Here is a 27,913-nt window from a genome sequence, read left to right on the forward strand (position 1 = left end):
GGAAGCTAAAAACACTTTACACCAGATGAATTGGTTGATTCTTTCCATATAATTTAACAGTCCTAGTATATTATCTATGGGCTGAGATAAAATTGACTAGAACAATCCTAAGACTATAGATGTATCAAAACAAATAGAAAATATAGTAAGCTGAAGATGTTAAAAAATGGTCTATATCAAAAGACCGAAGTACACAAGACAGAATGCCTCAATCCCAAAGTTCTAAATACCGAAACTTAAAAATGCCGACACAACATAATCCCGAATATTAAAATTCAGAAAAAAATAAATTCCTAACTTGTAAAATACCAAAAAACAGAATCCCGAAACAATAAAATCCCGCAAGATTACCAACACGTAGAAAACCACAATCCAAAAGCGATCACCTAACACATACAGTGCTTATTCAGCAGATGGTATAAAACATCTGTTAGATTGACTGAGCAGCCTCTGCCTTGGGGGTTCAAGAGGGTGCCCCACCGATCCTCTGGCATCCTCCCCAAGTGAACCTTGGCGAATGAGGTTACAAGGGGGGCTTTGCTCCCCTTGTGCCCCTCAGGTGGAGGCAAAAAGATAGTAAAGTTAGGGACATCACAGCACATTGTATTTATAGGTTTTTTAAGTTTAGGGATTTTGCATTTTAGGGATTTTATAGTTTCTGAATTTTGTTCTTTCAGCATTTTGATTTTTTGGATTTTAGACATTAGGGATTATGCTATTTCTGGATTTCAAGATTCTGTTTTATGGTATTAGGGATTTTGAGTTTAAGTATTTTGATTGCCTCCCTTAAAAAACATATGACTATTGCACTGCAGGCATACACTTATGGGAAATAATTTTTTAGAATATGTATTTTATACAATAATTCCTTTTTTAAGTTACGCATGGAGAGAAGAAGATGATACCCATAAATTAGATTATTAGTCACCAAACAAAACTCTTTGAATACATAAAGTTAAGAAAATGAAACGTGTCACAATGTATACCTTCTACCTGTGAGTGGTTTATAAAAAGCAAATGTTTGTACTTTTTCATCTGTGTTTAGCAGTGATTCAGGGGGTCGCTGAGGTCGCAGTTGCGACTGGCCCCGGCCTTCTGGAGGGCCGTCAGTGCAGACTGACCTGTAAGAGAAGGAATACAGAGGGCCAGGACCGTGCTAAGTCAGGTGTGATGAACACAGGCAGTAAGTGTAGGTATACATCAAAATATTTATTATTTTACATTTTTAGGGGTGCTTTTACTCATTACACATCTGCCCTATCCTCTCTCTAAAAGCCTGTGCGCAGTACAGTGAGTGCAGGCTTTTACAGAGAAGATGGCAGATGTGTAAGGAGCAGTGTTGTGAGGCTTTTTCTTTAAAGTAGAGACGGGAGGAGAGAGGGCTCGCAGAAAGAGTGCAGATGAGTACAGGACCTGTCTATATTACAATAGTAGGCTACATTACAACAGCCCTCTCCTGTGATTATCAACCAAGAGCCCTTGAAAACCCAAGCAATGCACATGTATCTAATTGTAAGAAGAAAAATGTTCAAGAATTTGATGCAAAAAAAAAAAAAAAAAGAAATAAAAAACAAACAAGATCAAACTCTTGAAAAGGTGATGCAAGGCATATGGAAGATTGTGGATAGGAGAGAAACATAAATGTCAGGTTTATGCACAGTGTGTACTCATTTTCTTTGTGTTAGATAAATGTCATTTCAGAGTCCTTTAATGGAAAGATTAAATTTGCCAACAGATCAGCATTATGGGCTACAATAAAAGTATGGCTTTGGGCAATTAAGAGAATATAACACATTTCATATCTACAATAATAACTTTAATTTAACTAGAAACAAGGTTTTTGTTTTTCTGACTCAGTCTAACAAATCTGTCGGAATGCTTTATGAAACAGTAGTTTGTACAACATTTTTTTTTTTCTTGAAAATTGTAATAAAACTTAGTTTTCCCTGAGAACAACAAATTGACACCAGCAAAGCTCATGGTAGGAAAACCAAATAAAAAGCAATAAAACCTTTTTAATAAAAGTTTTTCAAGAATTGCAATATTTAAGTTTCAGTGTAAACTTTTTAAAGAGCTTTTTTTTCCCTCTCGCTTATATTCAGCCTTTTATTTTATTCTGTCTTGATTCTTCTATAGCTTATAGTCATTTCAGTATCATGCAATGCATTTTGAATCCATTCATTTTTTGTTTAATGTAATTCCATGAAGTAAATGAGTAATGCTTCTAACCTGAGAGAAAAATGTAAGATATATAAAAATATGCCAATATATGTTTTTTTTTTCACTCACACAAAACAAAGAAATTCTCAATTTAAACACTATGCCAGAATAGTGACATTCTATGACATCACTGATCACATGACTATTTTCAGTATAACTAAAATCAGTATTACAGCAATGGTAATTCTTTACATACATTTACAGTATTTAAAGGGACATACTACTTATATAATAAATAACTTGAAAGTGATGCAGCATAACTGTAAAAAGCTGACAAGAAAATATCACCTGAGCATCTCTATGTAAAAAAGAAATATATTTTACCTCACAATTTCCTCAGCTCACCGGAGTAAGTGCTGTGTAAACAAGTATACTTCAGCTGCTGTCCAGCTGCAGGTAAAACAAAAAAAAAAAGAAAGAAAGGAAGGAAGGAAGAAAGAAAGAAAGAAAGAAAGAAATGAACAGCAGCCAATCAGCATCAGCAGTGCTGAGGTCATGAACTATTTTACTGTGATCTCATGAGATTTCATAGTAAACTTCCTTAGACTGAATAGGGAAATAACATGAGTGTGCATGAGGCATGATCCCTTGCAAGTGCCGGACAGACATACTGATTTGCTGCTTAAAGTCCTTTACAATGGGGTGTGAATACTTAGAACATTTTGAGGTAAAATATCTTTCTTTTTTACATAGACATGTTCAGGTGATATTTTCTGGTCAGCTTTTTACAGCTATGCTGCATCACTTTCAAGTGTTTCAACATTTGAGTATCATCTCCCTTTAAGTATTAATTTTACATTTTTCTTTTTCTATCCCTCTAATCTATAGAAAGAAATGCAGTAAGGATTTACTCTTGAAGTGGTACATAGTATAGGATACATATGCACATGTAAATAAAGTTTATACAAATGTAATTGTATACATAGTTTCCACAGTGCACTGTAATTTACTATGCATGATTAAAGATCAGAATAGTACATAGGAAATCACTACATATGTAAATATGGAGTACCATGCATGGATTATGTGTAAATGGATAACATTTACAGAACAACCAAACTAACTAACTTTTGTTAGCTGGTTGCATAATCAGAAGCTGATCTCTATAAATACTTTCAAACTGAACCCACAAGTTGTCATTGCATACCCCTAGGGCTTTGCAGTATTGTAATTAATTATTCATACTTAAAGGGACATTAAACCCACATTTTTTTCTTTCATTATTCAGATAGAGGATGCAATTTTTAAAAAGTTTCCAATTTACTTCTATTATGAAATTTGCTTTGTTCTCATGTTATTCTTTGTTGAAGGGATACCTAGGTAGGTATCGTTCACATGCCTGAAGCACTACATGACAGTAAATAGTGCTGCCATCTAGTGCTCCTGCTAATGTATAACATTGTTGCAAAACTGCTGCCATATAGAGCTGCAGACACGTGCACATAAGCTTACTTTACTGCTATTCAACAAAGGATAACAAGAAAAAAAGAAAATCTCATAACAGAAGTAAAATGAAAGTTGTTTAAAATTGTGTGTTCTATCTGAATCCTGAAAAAAAAGGGTTTTATTTCATTTTAATGTATTTATGATTAATTAATAAAACTGTATTAATATTTGGAATTCTATCAAATTATTTTTAATCTGTTAATGAATCAGTTATAAAACCTTGGCTATAGTTATGTTTGTCTTGGGTAACAAAGGAATCTGGGCTGATAGAGGAAATTTTTACCAATTACAACTGTCAATTTCTCTCTGAGAATCTTACTGATCACATGACCTGCTACTAATCCAATCACCAGTTGATAGTAATGAGAGCCAGCACAATATTGTCTACTAATAGGAAGGCTTATAAGACCTCCATTATCTGAAGCACACCAAAAACCTGTTGGTCAGAAGAAATAGTGATTGAAAGTAGTGGAATTGAGACAATACCCTAGAACAACAGAGGCATGGTATAAAGTATAAGATAAAAACATGTATTTTGTATTTATAGATTAGATCATTAGATTCTTTGTGGCATTGATGTAAATGTTGCCAAATTTTTAGGTTCTTCCTTTTCCTTTTTTGCAATATTAGGTTTTGATTAGAGATCACATATTTCATGTTTGATTATTATTATGTGTTTCATTTTAGACAAGTCCTTTAACATCATTAGTTAAGTAAACATGTTTTTTTATATTTTAATTGTGGATTTATTTTAATGAATCATTTAGGATTCTGTAGCTTAATAGAAGGTTTAAGGTCAAATGTTTCCATGCGTTTATTTATAACTAGAAGAAGGATTAATCAAACGTCAATTTGTTTCATTTGTATCTGTCTTTTGTTTTTATGAACTTATATGTGATTAAGGAGAGATTTTATCAATTATTTCTAATATGCTGAAAATTGTATTAACTATTTTTAAAACAGTAAGGCAATATGTATGTGCATTCAATAAATAGTATGTATGGAATCATGCAGTTAAATAAAACACAGGTTACATAATAATGCATACAGAAGATCACTCAGTGATAAGTGGGGTGTCTGTTGGACTATCCTTGTTACGGTGACCAAGAAAACTGTTCAGTGACTGGAATTGTTTTTTAAAGTTCTGTCAGTTATGTTGGCTTTCTAAACTTATGGCTACTTTTCAGTTTTGATTGACAAGATATTCTGTTGTCAAAGAGGGAAAAGTTATGAATACTTATAGGGAATGCTGCATAAACATTCACTTTATGTGAACCATTTGCCCATTGATGGAAAATAATTGTTTTTGGTTACTATTTTCTTGATCTTCAGGTGCTTTGATAACCACTTGGGTTCAATCTGTAGTTCCAGGATCTTGGAAATAGCTTCCGTACATAAAAAGCATGTCTTCCGCTGCTCTCCACTGCTCCAAAATTGCACAGTACTCAGTGGCTGCTATTGTTCTTTCATTTTAGCCTGTTCCAAACCTGCATGCTCTGCACCTCACACTTTTTACTGCAGCAAAGCACTGAGTTTTTATCTTCTAGTCACTCAGTACAGAATACAAGGAATTGAAGTTCCCACTCATGGGGCTGGTCAAAGGCTGAAGTGTGATGCCTAGTGCTATACAATTATGCTGTGGTGCATGACAAGTAGTGATGTCGCGAACCTAAAAATTTGGGTTCGCGAACGGCGAACGCGAAGTTCTGCAAAAGTTCGCGAACGGGTGAACCGGACGAACCGCCATAGACTTCAATAGGCAGCCGAATTCTAAAACCCACAGGGACTCTTTCTGGCCACAATAGTGATGGAAAAGTTGTTTCAAGGGGACTAACACCTGGACTGTGGCATGCCGGAGAGGGATCCATGGCAAAACTCCCATGGAAAATGACATAGTTGATTCAGAGTCTGGTTTTAATCCATAAAGGGCATAAATCACCTAACATTCCTAAATTGTTTGGAATAACGTGCTTTAAAACATCAGGTATGATGTTGTATCGATCAGGTAGTGTAAGGGTTACGTCCGCTTCACAGTGCGCAGTGTAGGTGATATACCTGCCCAGGTATGCAGACCAGGTATCAGTGGTCAGATGGACCCTTGCCTCAACACTGTGTGCCAGACATGCCATTATAGCAGACTTATATGGCTTTGGCGTTGCTTTTCGGTAATTAGAAGGCTGCTAAATGCCACTACGCACCACACGTTTTTTATGCCCAGCAGTGAAGGGGTTAATTAGGGAGCATGTAGGCAGCTTGTAGAGTTAATTTTAGCTTAAGTGTAGTGTAGTAGACAACCCAAAGTATTGATCTAGGCCAATTTTGGTATATTTCATGCCACTATTTCACCGCCAAATGCGATCAAATAAAAAAAAATTGTTCACTTTTTCACAAACTTTAGGTTTCTCACAGAAATTATTTACAAACAACTTATGCAATTATGGCATAAATGGTTGTAAATGTTTCTCTGGGATCCCCTTTGTTCAGAAATAGCAGACTTATATGGCTTTGGCGTTGCTTTTTGGTAATTAGAAGGCTGCTAAATGCCACTGCGCACCACACGAGTTTTATGCCCAGCAGTGAAGGGGTTAATTAGGGAGCATGTAGGCAGCTTGTAGAGTTAATTTTAGCTTAAGTGTAGTGTAGTAGACAACCCAAAGTATTGATCTAGGCCCATTTTGGTATATTTCATGCCACCATTTTACCGCCAAATGCGATCAAATTTAAAAAAAAACTTAAATTTTTTCGCAATTTTAGGTTTCTCACTGAAATTATTTACAAACAGCTTGTGCAATTATGGCACAAATGGTTGTAAATGCTTCTCTGGGATCCCCTTTGTTCAGAAATAGCAGACATATATGAATTTGGCGTTGCTTTCTGGTAATTAGAAGGCCGCTAAATGCTGCTGCGCATCACACGTGTATTATGGCTAGCAGTGAAGGGGTTAATTAGGTAGTTTGTAGGGAGCTTGCAGGGTTAATTTTAGCTTTAGTGTAGAGATCAGCCTCCCACCTGACACATCAGACCCCCTGATCCCTCCCAAACAGCTCCCTTCCCTCCCCCACCCCACAATTGTCCCCGCCATCTTAAGTACTGGCAGAAAGTCTGCCAGTACTAAAATAAAAGATTTTTAATTTTTTTTAAAATTTTTTATAGCATATTTAGATATGCTGTGGTGTAGCATCCCCCTTAGCCACCAACCTCCCTGATCCCCCCCAAAACAGCTCTCTAACCCTCCCCATCTGCCTTATTGGCGGCCATCTTGGGTACTGGCAGCTGTCTGCTATTATTTCACAGTCAAAAAAGTGTTGTTTTTTTTTTAAATGTACACTACTGTTACACCAGATATGAGTGGTGGCACTGGGCAAGTGGGCACAGTATACGCTGTGAGCCTGACACATACGCTGGCAGGCAGGCAACTGCAATTAGATTACACAGGAAAAAAAAAAAAAAGCAGACTGATGTTCTAGCCCTAAAAAGGGCTTTTTGGGGTGCTGTCCTTACAGCAGAGATCAGATGAGTCCTTCAGGACTGTAGTGGACACTGAATACACTAGCCTAGCTATCGATTTCCCTATTAAATCAGCAGCAGCTACACTGTCCCTGCTCTCACTAAGAATGCAGCTTCCAAATGAATCTAAAATGGATGCTGTCCAGGAGGTGGGAGGGTCTGAGAGGGAGGGTCTGCTGCTGATTGGCTGTAATGTGTCTTCTGACTGTGAGGTAGAGGGTGAAAGTTTACTAAATGATAAAGAATAGGGGGCGGATCGAACATCGCATATGTTCGCCGGGAACTTTTTGCCGGTGAACTATTCGCGACATCACTAATAACAAGAGCTGGGGCCTGCAAGCAGAAATCACAACATTCATTTAAAAAAAGGAGACTTTTCATGTCCCTTTTAAATGTCTGGGAACATGAGATCAGAGACAATGTGGGATAAAATGAGGATGTCTGATCACCATGGCCCATCTCACTGGACCTCTCATTCTCCACAATAATGCCAAATCGGTGTATTCATTAAATATCCTAACTTGCAAAGTACAGATGTACAGGATCCCATTTTGTACAGTGAGAAATTAAAGTTTTGTGAGAATGAAGTGGTTTATAAGTTTCATTGGTAGAAATAGTGCCTTTTTACAGTGTGAGAGATACTGTGTGGTTAAAAGCCCCCTATTGCTGCCATATTTTACTTGAAATATAAATAGCATATATTATTAATCTTACCGTTAAACTTCATCAAATAAAAAACAGTAAGAAAAATATGTCAAATTAACAGTTTTACAGTATAAAGCACATTAATAACACATCATACACATGTATTGTGTACCCATAATGCCCCAGCTCAAGCCCTAAACATTGTTATTATTTTTATTTTAAAAAACAAATACTATTACTTTTACAACCTCTCAGTTGATATTGTCGCAACATCACAAGACAAAATACTGTACTTTAAAAATGGCGTCTATTACATAATACAATAATAAGTAAAGTGTAAATTTAAATGACACTAATGCAAATATTAAATATCTACAGGCAATGCATGAAATCTGTACAACATTTTTTTCCAAAGTTGCAATCCAAATGTATTTATTTATTCTCTTGTTTCTGTTGGTTCTCATGTACTATACCACATATACATATAACTGGCCAATTAATATCTTTAAATATTTAAATTAAAATTATTTGTACCTCTCACTAATCACACAACATATGCAGAAAAGAAAACTTGAAAACACTTCATGAGAAATAAAAGAGAAATGAAAACAAGACAACATCATCAACTTCAAAATAGGAAGATACAACTGTGAGATGAGATACTACACAAGGGTACTAGAGTATTTATGATTTATACATGTGGGGCCTATGGGCCTAAGTCTACGGGAAATACATGGGAGTGAAGTTGCTGAGAGCCTTAAAGCTGTATTCTAAGGTGTTTGTCAGTGACCGTGTATGTACCGGTAAAGTGGGGCAGCTTATGTGGATTGGCAATTTAGATAGAAAATTCTAGCATCCATGATACATCTGTAGTATCTAGCTCTGCGGAACCTGTTGGCGCTCTACAAATACCTGAAAATAATAATAATAATAAAGTAGGGGTAGAGGCAGAAGTTAAGAAGATCACTTAAAACATTATAAGAAAAAATTAGTAAGTTAACTAAAACAAACTATAGAAGGGGGCATCCAAATTGTTATAAAAACAAATGTGACAGAAATAATTTGAAAAGAATGTAAACAGTAAATCTGTTACCAAACAATAATGAAATAATAGTCCCAACAGAATCCGTGCTCTATACTATTCCAAGGGCCTCAGTGGATATTAAGGTGTAGGTGTCTGCTCTTCCTCTTCCCGGATAAATCCAAACCAAACTATGGAGTTTAACACAAAACAGAGGGGCACCTCATGTGCAGATCAACCAAAAGCAATCATGAAATGTTGTTATCAAAATCCAAAAATGGGTACATTCGGCTATAGAACACCAATGTGCTTGTAGTGACGTGCAGATATCTCAGGGTGTATCAGCTCACCCTCCCTCCAGGTGTTGAATCCCAAGGTAGATCCAAGGGTATAGAGCGCCACTCAAATGGGAAAATCAAAGGTGCTAGAACTATGCTTAAGTTTAAAAAATGGTTTATTTAAAAACAAGTTAAAAACAAAAGCCGTGAGTTAAAATAGGGGTGTCCAAGTTTTACCCCCTATCTACTATGCATTTCATGGCAACTGCCGTTTTCTCAGGCATCTAGCACCTTGCATGATTCCATACTATTTAAACATATTGAGACCCATTAAGCTAACAAACTAACAAAACTCTCCACCCATTATGGGTGTGTATAACACACCTGTTTTAGTGGTAATTCAATAAACATTTGGAGTTAGTTTGTTCATGTTTCCCATATAACATCACATATATGTACACAGACCATTTATATACATTTTCATATAAAATTTTAGTAATTCAATAAACATTTGGAGTTAGTTTGTTCAAGTTTCTCAATCAAAATACCTTGCATATTCATAACCTAACATAACATAACATATATGTACACAGACCATGGCCTCTATGCATAAAGCCATCTACTTAGCTGCATTCGCCGGCCCAATACGCTCGCCTAAGCTCGCCTATCATCGCCGCCGCGGACCTGAATACGTTCGCCAAAGTTATCAAAAAATCTGTCAAGAAGCCGCGCACCAAGTACGGAGCGATGAGCAGCGGACTGTTGTTAACTGACAGTCATCGATCTCGCTGCTCATCGGCTTCTTCGCAGCTTTTTTGATAGCTTGTCACTAAGCACCCACACTAAACTACACTGTTTTACCCCCTAAACCGCCGCTCCTGGAGCCCCCCACAACTAAATAAAGTTATTACCCCCTAAACCGCCACTCCTGGACCCCGCCGCAACTATAATAAATGTATTAACCCCTAAACCGCCGCACCCGGAGCCCACCGCCACCTATATTAAAGTTATTAACCCCTATCCTGCCCCCCACTACACCGCCGCAACCTATATTCAAGTTATTAACCCCTATCCTGCGGATCCTGGACCCCGCCGCAACTAAATAAATTGTTTAACCCCTAAACCGCCGCTCCCGGACCCCGCTGCCACCTATATTAAACTTATTAACCCCTAAACCTAAGTCTAACACTAACACTAACACCACCCTAACTTTAATATTATTTCAATAACTCTAAATAAAACTTAATATTATTAACTAAATTATTCCTATTTAAAACTAAATACCTGTAAAATAAACCCTTAGGCCTAGATTTGGAGTTTGGCGGTAGCCGTGAAAACCAGCGTTAGAGGCTCATAACGCTGGTTTTAGGCTACCGCCGGTATTTGGAGTCATTAAATAAAATGGTCTAACGCTCACTTTTCAGCCGCGACTTTTCCATACCGCAGATCCCCTTACGTCAATTGCGTATCCTATCTTTTCAATGGGATCTTTCTAACTCCGGTATTTAGAGTCGTGTCTGAAGTGAGAGTTAAAAATCTAACGACAAAACTCCAGCCACAGAAAAAAGTCAGTAGTTAAGAGCTTTCTGGGCTAACGCCGGTTCATAAAGCTCTTAACTACTGTGCCCTAAAGTACACTAACACCCATAAACTACCTATGTACCCCTAAACTAAGGTCCCCCCACATCGCTGGGCTAACGCCGGTTCATAAAGCTCTTAACTACTGTGCCCTAAAGTACACTAACACCCATAAACTACCTATGTACCCCTAAACTGAGGTCCCCCCACATCGCTGACACTTGATTAAATTTTTTTAACCCCTAATCTGCCGACCGCCACCTACGTTATACTTATGTACCCCTAATCTGCTGCCCCTAACACCGCCGACCCCTATATTATATTTATTAACCCCTAATTTGCCCCCCACAACGTCGCCGCTACCTACCTACACTTATTAACCCCTAATCTGCCGACCGCAAAGTGCCGCCACCTACGTTATCCTTATGTACCCCTAATCTGCTGCCTCTAACACCGCCGACCCCTATATTATATTTATTAACCCCTAACCTGCCCCCACAACGTCGCAGCCAGCTACCTACAATAATTAACCCCTAATCTGCTGACTGGAGCTCACCGCTATTCTAATAAATTTTTTAACCCCTAAAGCTAATTCTAACCCTAACCCTAACACCCCCTAAGTTAAATATAATTTTATTCTAACGAAATAAATTAACTCTTATTAAATAACTTATTCCTATTTAAAACTAAATACTTACCTGTAAAATAAATCCTAATATAGCTACAATATAAATTATAATTACATTGTAGCTATTTTAGGATTAATATTTATTTTACAGGCAACTTTGTAATTATTTTAACCAGGTACAATAGCTATTAAATAGTTAAGAACTATTTAATAGTTACCTAGTTAAAATAAGTACAAAATTACCTGTAAAATAAATCCTAACCTAAGTTACAATTAAACCTAACACTATACTATCATTAAATTAATTAAATAAAATACCTACAATTACCTACAATTAAACCTAACACTACACTATCAATAAATTAATTAAATACAATACCTACAAATAACTACAATTAAATAAACTAACTAAAGTACAAAAAATAAAAAAGAACTAAGTTACAAAAAATAAAAAAATATTTACAAACATAAGAAAAATATTACAACAATTTTAAACTAATTACACCTACTCTAAGCCCCCTAATAAAATAACAAAGCCCCCAAAATAAAAAAATGCCCTACCCTATTCTAAATTACTAAAGTTCAAAGCTCTTTTACCTTACCAGCCCTGAACAGGGCCCTTTGCGGGGCATGCCCCAAGAAATTCAGCTCTTTTGCCTGTAAAAAAAACATACAATACCCCCCCCCAACATTACAACCCACCACCCACATACCCCTAATCTAACCCAAACCCCCCTTAAATAAACCTAACACTAAGCCCCTGAAGATCTCCCTACCTTGAGTCGTCTTCACCCAGCCGAGCCAAATTCTTCATCCAAGCGGTGCAGAAGAGGTCTTCCATCCGATTGAAGTCTTCATCCAAGCGGCATCTTCTATCGTCATCAATCCGGAGCGGAGCGGCAGCATCCTGAAGACCTCCGACGCGGAACATCCATCCTGGCCGACGACTGAACGACGAATGACGGTTCCTTTAAATGACGTCATCCAAGATGGCGTCCCTCGAATTCCGATTGGCTGATAGGATTCTATCAGCCAATCGGAATTAAGGTAGGAATATTCTGATTGGCTGATGGAGTCAGCCAATCAGAATCAAGTTCAATCCGATTGGCTGATCCAATCAGCCAATCAGATTGAGCTTGCATTCTATTGGCTGATCGCATTCTATTGGCTGGTCCTCCATCCGATTGAAGTCTTCATCTGGACGGCGTCTTCAATCTTCATCCATCCGGAGCGGAGCCATCTTCAAAGGAGCCGACACGGAGCCATCCTCTTCAACTGATGACTGAACGACGAATTAAGGTTCCTTTAAGGGACGTCATCCAAGATTTAAGGTAGGAAAAATCTGATTGGCTGATTAAATCAGCCAATCAGATTGAAGTTCAATCCGATTGGCTGATCCAATCAGCCAATCGGATTGAGCTTGCATTCTATTGGCTCATCGGAACAGCCAATAGAATGCAAGCTCAATCCAATTGGCTGATAGGATTCTATAAGCCAACCGGAATTCGATTGACGCCATCTTGTTGTTATTATTTTATTAGGGGGCTTAGATTAGGTGTAATTAGTTTAAAATTCTTGCAATTCTTTTTTATTTTCTGTAATTTAGTGTTTTTTTTGTACTATAGTTTAGTTTATTTAATTTAATTTAATTTTAAGTAATTGTAGGTAATTTATTTAATTTATTTAATGATAGTGTAGTGTTAGGTTTAATTGTAACTTAGGTTAGGATTTATTTTACAGGTAATTTTGTACTTATTTTAGCTAGGTAGTTATTAAATGGTTAATAACTATTTAATAACTATTGTACCTAGTTAAAATAAATACAAAGTTGCCTGTAAAATAAAAATAAATCCTAAAATAGCTACAATATAATTATTAGTTATATTGTAGCTATCTTAGGGTTTATTTTACAGGTAAGTATTTAGTTTTAAATAGGATTAATTTAGTTAATACGAGTAATATTATTCAGATTTATTAAAATAATATTTAAGTTAGGGGGGTTAGGGTTAGTGTTGGACTTCGGTTTGTGGGTTAATAATTTTAATATAGGTGGCGGCGGTATAGGGGGGCAGGATAGGGGTTAATAACTTTAATATAGGTGGCAGCAGGGTCTGGGAGCGGCAGTTTAGGGGTTAAACAATTTATTTAGTTGTGGCGGGGTCCGGGATCCGCAGGATAGGGGTTAATAAGTTTCTGTAGGTGGCAGCGGTATAGGGGGCGGAAGATTAGGGGTTAATATGTATAATGTAGGTGGCAGCGGGGTCAGGGAGTGGCGGTTTAGGGGTTAACATGTTTAATATAGTTGCTGCGGGGTCCGGGAGCGGCGGTTTAGGGGGTGATAAATTTATTTAGTTGCGGCGGTGTAGGGGGGGCAGATTAGGGGTGTTTAGACTCGGGGTACATGTTAGGGTGTTAGGTGCAGACATCTCCCATAGGAATCAATGGGATATCGGGCAGCAGCGAACATGAGCTTTCGCTATGGTCAGACTTCCATTGATTCCTATGGGATCCGCCGCCTCCAGGGCGGCGGATTGAAATCCAGGTACGCTGGGCCGGAATAGTGCCGAGCGTACCTGGTAGTAGTTTGATAACTACCAAAAGTAGTCAGATTGTGCCGAACTTGCGTTCGGAACATCTGTAGTGACGTAACCATCGATCTGTGTCGGACTGAGTCCGGCGGATCGTATGTTACATCACTATATTCTACTTTTGCCGGGCAGTAGGGGTTGATAACTATGGGGAATCAGCCTCGCCACAAATACGCTGCGGCATTCCAGCGTATTTGCGGCTGACGGCTTGATAACTAGAGGCCTATGTATATACATTTTCATATAAAATGTTGGGAATAGAGGGTTTCATAAAATATATATACACACATATGATTCCTTTCAAATATTTTATACAAGTCGCTAAGATGAGCAACAAATATGATTCCCTTAATTTTTTTTATATAAATCACTAAAATGAGCAACAACAGTTTTTTTCACCTAGATCGATCTTGAACAGGCTGCCTATTGGTATGTAATTTTTGCCAAATCAGTTTGTTTGTGAGGATATGAGCCCACATAAGGGCGAAAAAGCCATGATAAATCCCTTCTTATTTGTAAGCTTAAAATTTCTACGCTATTGTTTAGTTCCAAAGGTTGGTCGTGAGTGTATTCTCTATAGATGTGATCACCAGCTCTCTATCCACAACTTTCATATGAATATTTATTATTACCTTTATAATGTAGGGTTCTTTATTTTTTTAAAGTTCTAAGGGTTCGGGGGTGATGTAATTCCAAGGATCAAGGAATGATGTATACCGGAATTTAAATTTGCTACCACTACGACTTGTGGAGTTGCTATTATTTCCTAGGTCATCACTGTGTCACATGACCCTTGTGGTCCAATCTTAATATTCCCAGTGCCACAGTGTCTAATACACTGTGCTCTGTGTATGCCGATATATTAATACTTCCCAAATCGTCACTGTGTCTCATGATCCCTATGGTCCAATCCTAACACTCCTAGTGACATTACGGCTAATACACTGTGCTCTGTGTATGCCAAATATTCTCTGAGGAGACTGTTATAAAGGGGGTATGGTGCTACTCCAAAAATAAATAAACTAACACTAAAATGAATCAACTTAGAAAAAGGATAAAAGAGGAGTTCTCCAATTATTCTTCACAGATCTAAATCATGTCACCTGACCCATTCAGACCAATCCTATCGCTCCCAACCATGGACCATTTGTTACATTGTTTATAATATGTGTCATGTAATCTCTAAATCATCTGCTATAACTGGGGCATAGTAATAGCATTCTAATATAAACTGGGGAAAAAAAAACAAAACTAAATTTGCAAATGAAAATAAAATAATAATACTTCTTGACACATCCATGAGGGGGTTTCCATTCTATTGGATTCATGTTAGGTTGTATACATAATTAGTGCTATGTGTCAGTGGTCGCTGTATTATAACCTAACTATATAGTCTTGCTAAATGGATGCTACTGTGTATCTTGATAAATTGTGATCTTATATCTATAATAAGTGCTGATAAATAACATATATATAAAAAAGTGATGTGCTATCTATAAGTGTCTTTAGCCAATCATTTATAAATTATAATTTAGAATAATTTGTGGACGAAGTGACGTCCTAGGATATACTAAATCACTATGCTTAAAACATATATGTATAGTGTACATTAAATTAGTGTGCATAAGAGCAAATCATTTAACTTATTTTAATTTAAATAACCCCCATTCTAATTTTGTTGCGAAACTGTAGGTGGAGCGTGACAGATCCATATAGGTGACCAAAACAAATCATATATTACAAATCTCCCTATTCATATACTTGCAGGTATCAACACTGTATCCAAGGACCCTTACGCTAATTAAAATGCTGCCAGATCAATCACTTAATTTAAGCCAGAGGGAAACAGTGACTGGAACCGATAGATCCAGTATGTGTCCCTCTGGCGTAGACTGGTGTATCTGTTATATGTAGACATGTGCGATTTGATTCGGTCCGAATCGAAATTCGGACGAATTTATTGAATTCGGAGATTCGGATCAATTTGAATTTCCGAATTGCGGTAGTGCCAAATCTACCGAATAAATCCGAATCCCCCCTAACACTTACCAAAATTCAGAATTTCCGAATCGAACCGAATCGATCCGAATCTAGCCGAATTTTTTTTCGAATCCGAAAGAATCCCAATGAATCCGAAACGAATTAATTCAATTTTTTCCGAATACTAATCGATTCGAACCGAAATTCGAATTGATCCGAATCGTTCCGAACCGAACCGAAACACATTTTTCGAAGCTGCACAAGTCTAGCTATATGCCATAGAGCTGGGAATACTCTCTAAAGGTGTAATTATAAAAGAATTTTAATTGCCATTATGTTGAATGATACTGTGTCTTAAGGCACATACACCTAGATTACGAGTTGTGTGTTATGAGTCAAATAGCAGTATAGTGGCCCATAACACATAATTTTCCCTAACACAGCCATTATGAGTCTTGTCGGCATAGCTGTACCGCTAGCCTTTTAGCCTGTAACGCAACGTCAGTACCGCACTCGTAAAAATTACGTTTTTTAATGGGATTTCCATAGCGCCGGTATTATGAGTTTTGCATTCTGGCTAAAAAGCGAGCGTTACAGCATAAAACGACAAGATCTGTACCGCCTTCTAAAGTCAGTAGTTATGAGTTTTACGCTACAAAGCTGTAACATAAAACTCATAACTAAAGTGTTAAAAAGTACACTAACACCCATAAACTACCTATTAACTACTAAACCAAGGCCCTCCCACATCGCAAACACTATATTAAATTTCTTAACCCCTAATCTGCCACTCCCGATATCGCCGCCACTTTCAAAAAATATTAACCCCTATTCCGCCGCTCCCCGACATTGCTGTCACTATACTAAAGTTATTAACTCCTAAACTGCTGCCCTCCCGCATCGCAATTACTATTTAAATATTATTAACCCCTAATCTGCCATCCTCCCACATCGCCCCCACTATACTAAAGTTATTAAGCCCTACACTGACGCCACTATAATAAACCTATTAACCCCTAAACTGCAAGCCCCCCCACAATTAAATATAGAAAATTAAACCATTAACCCCTAAACCAAAAGCCCCCCACATTGAAATAAACTAAATTAAACTTTTTACCCCTAAACCTAACAACCCCCTAACTTTATATTAAAATTGCAATTTCCCTATCTTAAATTAAATTAAAACTTACCTGTCAAATTAAAATAACTAAGTTTAAACTACCAATTAAACTAATATAATACTTAAACTAACTACCAATTAAGTTAAACTAAACTACACATTAAAAAAATCCTAACACTACTCTAAAAATTACAAAGTATCTAAATACAAAAACCAAAAAATACTAAGTTACAAAAAAATAACAAACACTAAATTACGGAAAATAACAAACAAAATTATCCAAAAAAAAAAAAAAATTACACCTAATCTAATAGCCCTATTAAAATAAAAAACCCACCCAAAATAAAAACACCCCCCTAGCCTACAATAAACTACCAATGGCCCTTAAAAGGGCCTTTTGTGGGCATTGCCCCAAAGATATCAGCTCTTTTACCTGTAAAAAAAATACAGACGCCCCATCAGTAAAACCCACCGCCCAACCAACCCCCCAAAATAAAAAACCTAATTATAAAAAACCTAAGCTACCCATTGCCCTGAAAAGGGCATTTGTATGGGCATTGCCCTTAAAAGGGCATTTAGCTCTTTTACTGCCCAGACCCTAAACTAAAAAAAAACCCACCCAAAAAAACCTTGAAAAAGACTAACACTAACCCCCTGACGATCCACTTACAAATAAAAAAACCTAATCTAGAATAAACTACCAATGGCCCTTAAAAGGGCCTTTTTTTATGCGATTTCCCTAAAGAAATCATCTCTGTTTATGAAAGAAAAATTACAAACACCCATTAACATTACAAACCCCCACTCCAAACCCAGAAAATAAAAAAAACTATCTAAAAAAACCTAAGCTACCCATTGCCCTGAAAAGGGCATTTGGATGGGCATTGCCTTTAAAGGGCATTTAGCGCTTTTACTGCCCAGACCCTAAACAAAAAAAAAACACCCAAAAAACCCTTAAAAAAGCCTAACACTAACCCCCTGACGATCCACTTACAGTTTTTTGAAGTCCCGCTTGAACGATCTTCATCCCGGAGTTGAAGTCCTGATCCAGGCGGTGAGAAGTCTTAATCCAGGCAGCCTCTTCAATCTTCATCCCGGCGGTGAAGTCCTGATCCAAGCGGTGAGGTCTTCATCCAGACGGCCTCTTCAATCTTCATCCAGGCGGCATGGATAATTAATCAGTCGATAGAAAGAGAGCTGCTTAAATCCTATTGGCTGTTCAAATCAGCCAATAGGATTTAAGCAGTTCTCATTCTATTGGCTGATTCATCATCCAATAGAATTATAGCTGCTTAAATCCTATTGGCTGATTTGAACAGCCAATAGGATTTTAGCAGCTCTAATTCCTATTGGCTGATTCAAAATTTTCAGCCAATAGGAATGCAAGGGATCTTGGATCGCGTACCTTGCATTGAAGATTCAGTGTATGGTGGCGACCATATGAAGAGGATGCACCATGCCGGATGTTTTCAGGATGGACCCGCTCCGCACCTCCAGGATCAAGATAGAAGATGCAGCCTGGATGAAGATTGAATAGGCCATCTGGATTAAGACTTCTTGCCGCTTGGATTAGGACTTCACCACCGGGATGAAGATTGAAGAGGCTGCTTGGATGAAGACTTCTCGCAGCCTGGATCATGACTTCAACTCTGGGATGAAGATCGTTCAAGCGGGGCTTAAAAAACTGCAAGTGGATCGTCAGGGAGTTAGTGTTAGGCTTTTTTAAAGGTTTTTTGGGTGTTTTTTTTTTAATTTAGGGTCTGGGCAGTAAAATAGCTAAATGCCATTTAAGGGCAATGCCCATCCAAATGCCCTTTTCAGGGCAATAGGTAGCTTATGTTTTTTAGATAGTTTTTTTTTTTATTTTGTGGGGTTGGGGTGGGGGTTTGTCATGTTAATGGGTGTTTTTAATTTTTCTTTCATAAACAGAGCTGATTTCTTTAGGGAAATCCCATAAAAAAGGCCATTTTAAGGGCAATTGGTAGTTTATTCTAGATTAGGTTTTTTATTTTGGGGTGTTTATTTTTAATGGGTATTAGAATAGTAATAATTTTTATTATTTTTGATAATTTGCTTGTTAGTTTGTGTAATGTATATTTTTAGGGGGTGTTTTTTTTTTCTTTAGCAAAAGAGCTGTTTAATTTAGGGCAATGCCCTACAAAAGGCCCTTTAAGGGCCCCTCAAAAGGCCCTTTTAAGGGCCCTTGGTAGTTTGGAGGGTGGGGGTTTGTATAGTGTTAGGGGGGTTTGTATTTTTTTTGGAGCAAAAGAGCTGTTTAACTCAGGGCAATGCCCTACAAAAGTCCATTTTAAAGGCCCCCCAAAAGGCCCTTTTAAGGGCCCTTGGTAGTTTATTCTAGATTAGGCTTTTTTATTTTGGGGTGTTTTTTTTTTAAAAAAGCATATTAGAATAGGAATAATCTTTATTTTTATGGATAATTTAATTTTTTTTGTAATGGTAGGTTTTTAAATTTTTTGTAATGTTAGGTTTTTTTATTTTTTGTAATGTTAGGTTTTAGTGTAAGGCAGCTTAGGTTTTATTTCACAGGTAAGTTTGTATTTATTTTATCTAGGTAGTTAGTAAATAGTTAATAACTATTTACTAACTAGTCTACCTAGTTAAAATAAATACAAACTTACCTGTGAAATAAAAATAAAACCTAAGTTAGCTACAATATAACTATTAGTTATATTGTAGCTAGCTTAGGTTTTATTTCACAGGTAAGTATGTATTTAGTTTAAATAGGTATTATTTAGTTAATAATTGTAAATTTAATATAGAGCTAATTTCATTATGTTAAAGTTAGAGGGTGTTAGGGTTAGGTTTAGGGTTAGGGTTAGGATTAGGGTTAGGGTTACATTAGGGTTAGGGTTAGTTTAGGGGTTAATATAGTTTAATTTAGGTTGTTGCGATGTGGGGGGCTGGCGGTTTAGGGGTTAATAGGTTTATTTAGTGGTAGTGATGTGGGAGGCCAGAGGTTTAGGGGTTAATAACTTTATTTAGTTGCGGCAATGTTGGGGAGCGGCAGAATAGGGGTTGATAATTTTAATTAGGGGCGGCGATATTGGGAGCGGCAGATTAGGGGTTAATAACTGTAGGCAGGTGTCGGCGATGTCAGGGGCAGCAGATTAGGGGTGTTTAGACGTGGGGTTTATGTTAGGGTGTTAGGTTTAAACTGTATTTTCTTTTTCCCCATAGACATCAATGGGGCTGTGTTACGGAGCTTTTGTTTCTGTGATCTCAGTTGTTAGACTTTTTTTTGCCTGCTCTTCCCTTTGATGTCTATGGGGAAAGTGTGCACAAGCACGTCAAAACACTGCTTGTTTTTGGTGCGGTATGGAGCTCAAAATCACCATAAAGCCCACGCAAGCCGGATTTTTTTAAACTTGTAATGGCAGCGCTATAGGGGGTTAAATAACGCAACTTTTGTTGCGTTCTTTACTTTCTCTATAGCGTTCAAAATTTGTAATCTAGGTGTATGTTTCTTACAACAGTTTTTTATGTTTCTGAAATGTTCGCTCCATCTGTTGTGATTCTTTCTGCAGGTGCGGCCTAAATATTGCAGGCTACACTTGCAGGTTAAAACATAGATGACAAAGTCTGTACCACAATTAATATGTGTTTTTATATTAATAATTTCCCCTGTGGTTGACATATGATGTGTTTATTGCCATGTGAAATATAATTACACATGTAACAACAAGTTTAATTGCATTTATATGATCCTATTTTGCTCTTGTTAACCGGCACTGTTACATTGTGTATACGTTTCTTTTTGGACATGCCTACCTTGCTAGGAGCTAATCTCTGCTTGAGGGTAAATGCTCTCCTAAAGACTAATCTGGGATGTTTTCCAGATCATTCCTTAGGTAGGGGTCTTTTAATAAAATAGGCCAATGTTTGTTTAAGGTTTGTCTGATAAACTCATGTTCTATTATATGTTATATTGGGTAATAAAGTTTGGGCCTTTTAAGCCAGTGTCCTTTAATTCATTTTTTCTTGCACTAGGTTTCAATATTTCTCCTCTATTAAAATATCTTGCTCTTAGATAGCTGTCTTTGATAAACTGTTCAGGGTATCCCTTATCCATAAACCTATCTATTAATGTTTTTGCCTGGGTGTCATATAGCTCAATGTTGGTGCAATTTCTTCTTATACGTCCTAACTGGCTATAAGGTTTGTTTGTCTTCCAGCTATTTAGATGATTGCTACTAAAGCGGAGAAAGTTGTTGCTGTCAACACTTTTAAAATAAGTTGAAGACAAAACACTACCATCAGTTGCCCATTCCAAAATCACATCTAAATGCTCCATCCTAGAAGGATGTATATTATATGTGAATGACAATCCCATTGAGTTGTCATTTAAGCTTTTAATGAATTTTTTAGCCAAATCCTCAGTGCCCTTCAAAATAAAGATGAAATTGTCTATGTACCATAGAACACCAGGTTCGCCCCACCAGATGGAATAGTAAAAATATTGGGTGAGATTACATATACGGGCTACGGCGCAGGCTTCAGCGCAAGTGCTTCAACCTGCTCCGCCCGTAATTTTACCTTGCACATCGGGGTATCCAATAAACCCCGCCGGCAGTTCATAAAGTGCCGTAAGTCGGATAAACTAGCGATGTCCAGAAATGAGCGTAAATACAAATTTCTGGAGCCGCTAGTAACTTACGGCACTTTAGAAACTGCCGGCGCCTAAGAATAATAAAAAATATATAAAATCTCCCATAAACTAACCGGCCTCCCAAAAATAAACCCGACACATATAAAACTCCTATATCCGCCATCAAATCCACATCGAAACTTATAAAAGTATTAACCCCTAAACTGACAACCCCCCACAACGCAATATGCCTAATTAATCTATTAACCCCTATATCAGCCATCAAACCCACACCGCAAGTAATAATTCAATTATTAACCCGTATATCCACCATCAAACCCACACCGCAAGTAATAACTAAAGTATTAACCCCTAAATCCGCCAACCCCAACATCGCAAACTACCTAATAAAACTATTAACCCTAATCCACCATTAACACACAACGCAATAAACCTATTAAAATATTAACTCCTAACCCGCCATACCCACACAACGCAATGCTAATAAATCTATTAACCCATAAATCACCAAACACAAATAAATAATTAAATTACTAAGTAAGTAGGTCTTGTGTATAAATTGTTGATAGACAGATATGTTTGTTTTAACGTCTCTTTAAAAAGCTAAGCTACATAACCAGATATTTGGACTAAATAATGTAAAGCGCTTCAAATTGTTCCTTTATGTTTTCATTACGTGCTCATATTTCTAAGCAGACATTTTTATGTTGCTATGTGTTTGCTCTCCTTTATACATAAATCCCTGTTAAAAAATTATTTTGTTTATAAGGCTCTACAATTTTCCTAGAGGTGGTAAATTATTACTGCTAACCCAATATCATCAACTTCTTGAGATACATGTTGTTATTACGTAACCTATGCTTCACCATTACCTGGGGACTTTATCTAATTTAAATGTAAAGGATCTTTATATATCAATTCTGCTTAACCCAACCTACTAAAGTAGACAGTTTACAATATAGTGTTTTTAAATGGAATTTATATTGATGTAAATTAATGAAGTCTATTTGCTGAATGGTAAGAAAGGTGACATGCTGTATATACTGTATAGGCCCACAGATAGGGGAACCTAACATGAGACAGAAGACAACCTTCTTAGCAGAATTACATAATTGAGTCCTAGACTTATGCTGAACTTCTAGTTTTAGAGGTAGTTACAGTACCCAATTACATATTAGACTACAATTTAAGCGTCTAAGATATAATTTATAGTGTACATTATGTTATGTTTTCCTTCATCCCCCTATATTCTTAGAATCTCAAATGCTTCACTATTGTAATTACTAACCCAGAGGTATGCTGGTGTATGAGAAAATGACCACATAGATCCACAAGAAGTTGGTGATGTTCCCTACCCCTTATTAATAATTCTTCAGCATCTTCCATTTAGTTAATTCTATCTTTATAAAACTTCCTGTAATGGACCATTAGATCCCCCCCCCCCCCACCATAGTTTGCTTAGCAAACATAGGAAAATGCATCCTTTGACTTATACCATCCAATTAATACAATAATTACAGATATATTATAGAAGCAACCAACTATATCTTGTTTCCAAGGGACTAGATAATCTATACCATGTATGCTTAACCTATATATTATATAACGTTAACCCTAATATATTATTATAATGTTGTTTCTATTACTTTGAATCTTCCCTTATCTCATTAATATTGAAACTACTGTTCCCCTTATACCTATGCTCTAAATTTCCAGAAAGTGGCCATCAATTGAAATGGGAAATAGTTGACCACTAATGTAAAAGAGGTTGAAAACTGACAATATAGGTTACTTATTTATATCTAAACTAGTCCTAAAGCCCGTTCATATGGGCCATTTTTTGCAGTACAGCGGTCCCACCCCTTGCTCTCTCTCTCCCCCTCTCTTTTGAGCTCTCTCCCCCTCTCTTTTGTGCTCTCTCCCCTCTATTTTGTGCTCTCTCCCCCTCTCTTTTGCACTCTCTCTTGCTCCACCTCTCTTTTGCTCTCTCTTTCCCCTCTCTTTTGCTCTCTCTCTCCCCCCTCTCTTTTGCTCTCTCTCCCCCTCTCTTTTGTGCTCTCTCCCTCTCTCTATTGCGCTCTCTCCCCCTCACTTTTGTGCTCTCTCCCCCTCTCTTTTGCACTCTCTCTCACTCCACCTCTCTTTTGCTCTCACTCTCCCCTCTCTATTGCTCCCTCTCTCCCCCTCTCTTTTGCTACCTCTCTCCCTCTCTCTTTTGCTCTGTCTCTCTCTCCTTTTTTTGCTCTCTCTCTCCATCCCTCTCTTTTGCTCTTTCTCTCCATCCCTCTCTTTTGCTCTCTCTCTCCCCCCTCTCTTTTGCTCTGTTTCTCTCCCCTCTCTTTTGCTCTCTCTCTCCATCCCTCTCTTTTCTCTCTCTCCCCCTCTCTATTGCTCTCTCTCTCCCCCTCTCTTTTGCTCTCTCTCCCCCTCTCTTTTCTCTCTTTTCTCTCTCTCCCCCTCTCTATTGCTCTCTCCCCCCCTCTCTATTGCTCTCTCTCCCCCCTCTCTTTTTCTCTCTCTTCCCTCTATTCTGCTCTTTCCCCTCTCTTTTGCTCTCTCTCCCCCTCTTCTGCACTTCCCCCTCTTTAGCTCTTTCCTATGTCTTTTTGTCTCTCCCCCTCTCTTTCTATTTCTCTCCCCTCTCTGTCGAGCTGACCGTGCCCGACCACGCCCCCGCCATGCCCGACCACGCACCAACCATGCACAGTCACGCCCGCCCATGCTCACGCTCCCTCCTGACCACGCCCACACTCCCACCAATAGAATTTCAGTAGCTCTCATCCTATTGGCTGATTTAAACAGCCAATAGGATTTCAGTAGCTTTCATCCTATTGGCTGATTTGAATTTGAAGAATCAAATCAGCCAATAGGAATTCAAGGGACGCCATCTTTAATCTGGTACCTTGAATTCACTATTCAGTGTATGGCGGAGATTGTACGAAGAGAATCCTCCACGTTCCATGGCTCAACGGTCGCCGGTCTTCAGTTCCAGGGTCGCCGGTCTTCAGCTCCCCGGTCATCGGTCTTCAGCTCTGCCCTCCGCTCCACGCCGGATTGTTCCTGGAAGTAGAAAGAAGAGGTTACCGCATAGAACAGGACCTTCTCCGCCAGACTTCAGGAGTACCAACCTGGCGGTTAGAATTTTTTTTTTGGGGGGGTTATTTAGATTAGGGTGGGAACTTCGTAAAAAAGCTAAATGCCATTTTAAGGGCAATGCCCAAACAAATGCCCTTTTCATGGCAATGGGTAGTTTAGGATTTTAAGTGTTAGGTTTTTATTTTGGGGGGTTTGTTGGGTGTGGGGGTTTACTGTTAGGGGGAACTTTGTTTATTTTTAATGTAAAAGAGCTGTTTAACTTAGGGCAATGCCCTGCAAAAAGCCCTTTTAAGGGCTATTAGTAGTTTAGCATTAGATTAGGGGGTGTTTTTATTTTGGGGGGCTTTTTTATTTTTGATAATTTGTTTATTATTTTCTGTAATATTAGATTTTTTTATTTTCTGTAATTTTAGATTAATTTAAACTTAGTTTTTTAGTAATGTTAGGTTTTTTTTATTTTAATAGTTAGTAACTTTAGTATTTTTTAATGTAGGTAATTTGGGTTAATTTAGGGGGTTTTAAGTTACGGGGTGCTAGGATAGGGGGCTCAGTAATTTAATTATATATTTGCGTTGTAGGCTTTGGCGGTTTAGGGGTTAATACATTTATTAGCATTGCGTTGTGTGGGTATGGTGGGTTAATACTTTAATAGGTTTATTGTGCTGTGGGTCAATGGCGGATTAGGGGTTAATAGTTTTTGTTAGGTAGTTTGCAATGTTAGGGTTGGCGGATTTAGGGGTTAATACTTTAGTTATTACTTTTGGTGTGGGTTTGATGGCAGATATAGGGGTTAATATACTTTATTAGTTATTGCGGTGCAGGATTGTGTTTGACAGGTAGATAGCTATTGCGCATGCATTAGGTGTTAGCTAATATTTTCAGCCAGTTACGGGAGTTACGGTGCTCCCATTCTCAGTGTAAGGCCTGCTGCGGCAGGCCGTTCAGTGAATAATGCTGCGGCAGGCCTTGCGGCAGGCCTTGCGCTGAATATTGGATACGGATTTGCGACGCAATCCCATGTTAGCTTATGGGAGTAAAAATTGCGGCCGACGGGTAAAATATACGTTTCCCATTTATTTGCATATGTATGTATGTATATTGGATACCAAAACCATGTAAAAACCGGCGGCGGCTTTTGTGGGTGACGCCGCATATGTAATGGAGCCCATTGTCCCTCAAACTGATTTGAATAGCCAATAGAATTTCAGTAGCTCTGATCCTATTGGCTGATTTGAATTTTCTCTGTGAACAAGATCACAAAACAAAGGCGCCTCCTAGTGTGATACAATGGATGTAAATGAATATATAAGATGCTAAATGAATACTCACAAGTGGAGCAGCACCCAATTGTGCTAAATAGGGCAGACTGGGAGCTTACAGTGTCCCAGCTCACTGTCTCAGCGTTAGTACCGGTATCCCCGATGTCCTCAATGGATGAAAATATGCTCAGACTCTCAGTGAAAGTATTAAAAAGAACCACAATTTAATGGCAATTAAAAATCAGATGTCAACCAAATGACTCTGATACATAAAAGGACAAAATGCAACGCATTTCTCAGACTACCGTCTGTTTCATCAGGCTTAAGTGTAGTAAACAAGAATAATGATGCTAAGTAGAAATATTTCTATTAAAGTGCTCATAATAACTATGGGTGGATGTAATCTATAATATTATGGTACCCACAGTAGTGTGTAGTGAATAGATATAAAAAAAACTAATACATTTAATAAATCTAAAGGGTGTATATTTCTATGGCGTATCTAAGTGGGCTATATAGGAATCTAGCCATATATGCAGATGGTAAAGTAATTGTTACATAATAATAGGTACATATATATATATATATATATATATATATATATATATATATATATGTGTTTTTATGTTTATACACGCAGATGACTATAAAATAGACTATGAATAAAATAAATTCTAACATGTTAATAAAGCCGGAGTAACATTCCCTAATGTGTGTAGCTATATATATCTATGATACTACTACCCATTCCTAAATACATGGTTAACTTAGTCCCATCTCCATTGATAGGATGACCTGTACTAGCCAATGTTGTATGAAAGGATTATGATGACATAATAGACTCCCAGCTGGTGTACAAGGAAGGGTGGCACGATAATAATACAGATAATTAAAAAGCCGCCATGTCTATATTTTCATTTAGTCGTGCTAGAAAAAGGGTATTGAATTTGTAAATCAAGTAGGTTTCCCTCTGGCATAGGCTCTTATACCTATTGATACCCTGTTTTAAAGGAATATTTTCCAGAGGGGTAATCCGAAATTGGCATTTAGAACCAGAGTGTCACTGTACATGGTGTCGCGAAACACTATGTTTAAGGCTGCCCTTATCAACATTCCTATAGTGTTCACCCCATCTACTTCTAACTTTCCTGATGGTCCTACCTTAATATTGGGCCCCACAAATACAAGTGAGTAGGTATATTACATAATTTGAACTACAATCCAATCTATTTTTAAGTTGGTAGGTATAACCTGTGGATGTGGAAATGACACTAGTGGCCCCATGTGTAATATATTTAAACATATTACATCTTTTAATTCTACATTTAAATGATCCTTTATGCTGATGACTATTATTATTATGGCCTCCTATTTTAAAGACTTTCATAGACATTATGATTTTGCTTGGAGCTAATCTCTGTTTTATGGTGGGGGCTCTCCTATATGTGATGTTAGGTAGATCTTCTAAAATTCCCTTTAGTATAGGGTCTTTTTTAAGGAGATACCAATGCTTATTAAGTATTTTTCTTATTGTGTTATAATTTGAATTATAATTGGTAATAAATTAGATATTCCTTTTATTGTTATTATTCATCAAGTTTTTAGGAGGAGGATTAAGAATGGTATCTTTCTCTAGTCGTCTGGCCCTCAGATATCCTTCTTCTATAAGCGCTGGAGGGTAGCCCTTTTCAATAAATCTATTTTTAAGAACATTTGACTGTTTATTGTATGTTTCTATTAGGGTACAATTGCGCCTAATGCTCCTAAACTGTCTGAAAGGGATGTTTCTCTTCCAACCACCTAGATGATTACTCTGATAGTTTAAAAAATTGTTACTATCACTAGGTTTTCGATTTAACCAAATTATTAACATCCCATGTAAGGACTATATCAAGATAGTCAATTTCTTCCGAATGTATT

Source organism: Bombina bombina, chromosome 5 (genome assembly GCF_027579735.1).
Source record: "Bombina bombina isolate aBomBom1 chromosome 5, aBomBom1.pri, whole genome shotgun sequence".
NCBI lineage: Eukaryota > Metazoa > Chordata > Amphibia > Anura > Bombinatoridae > Bombina > Bombina bombina.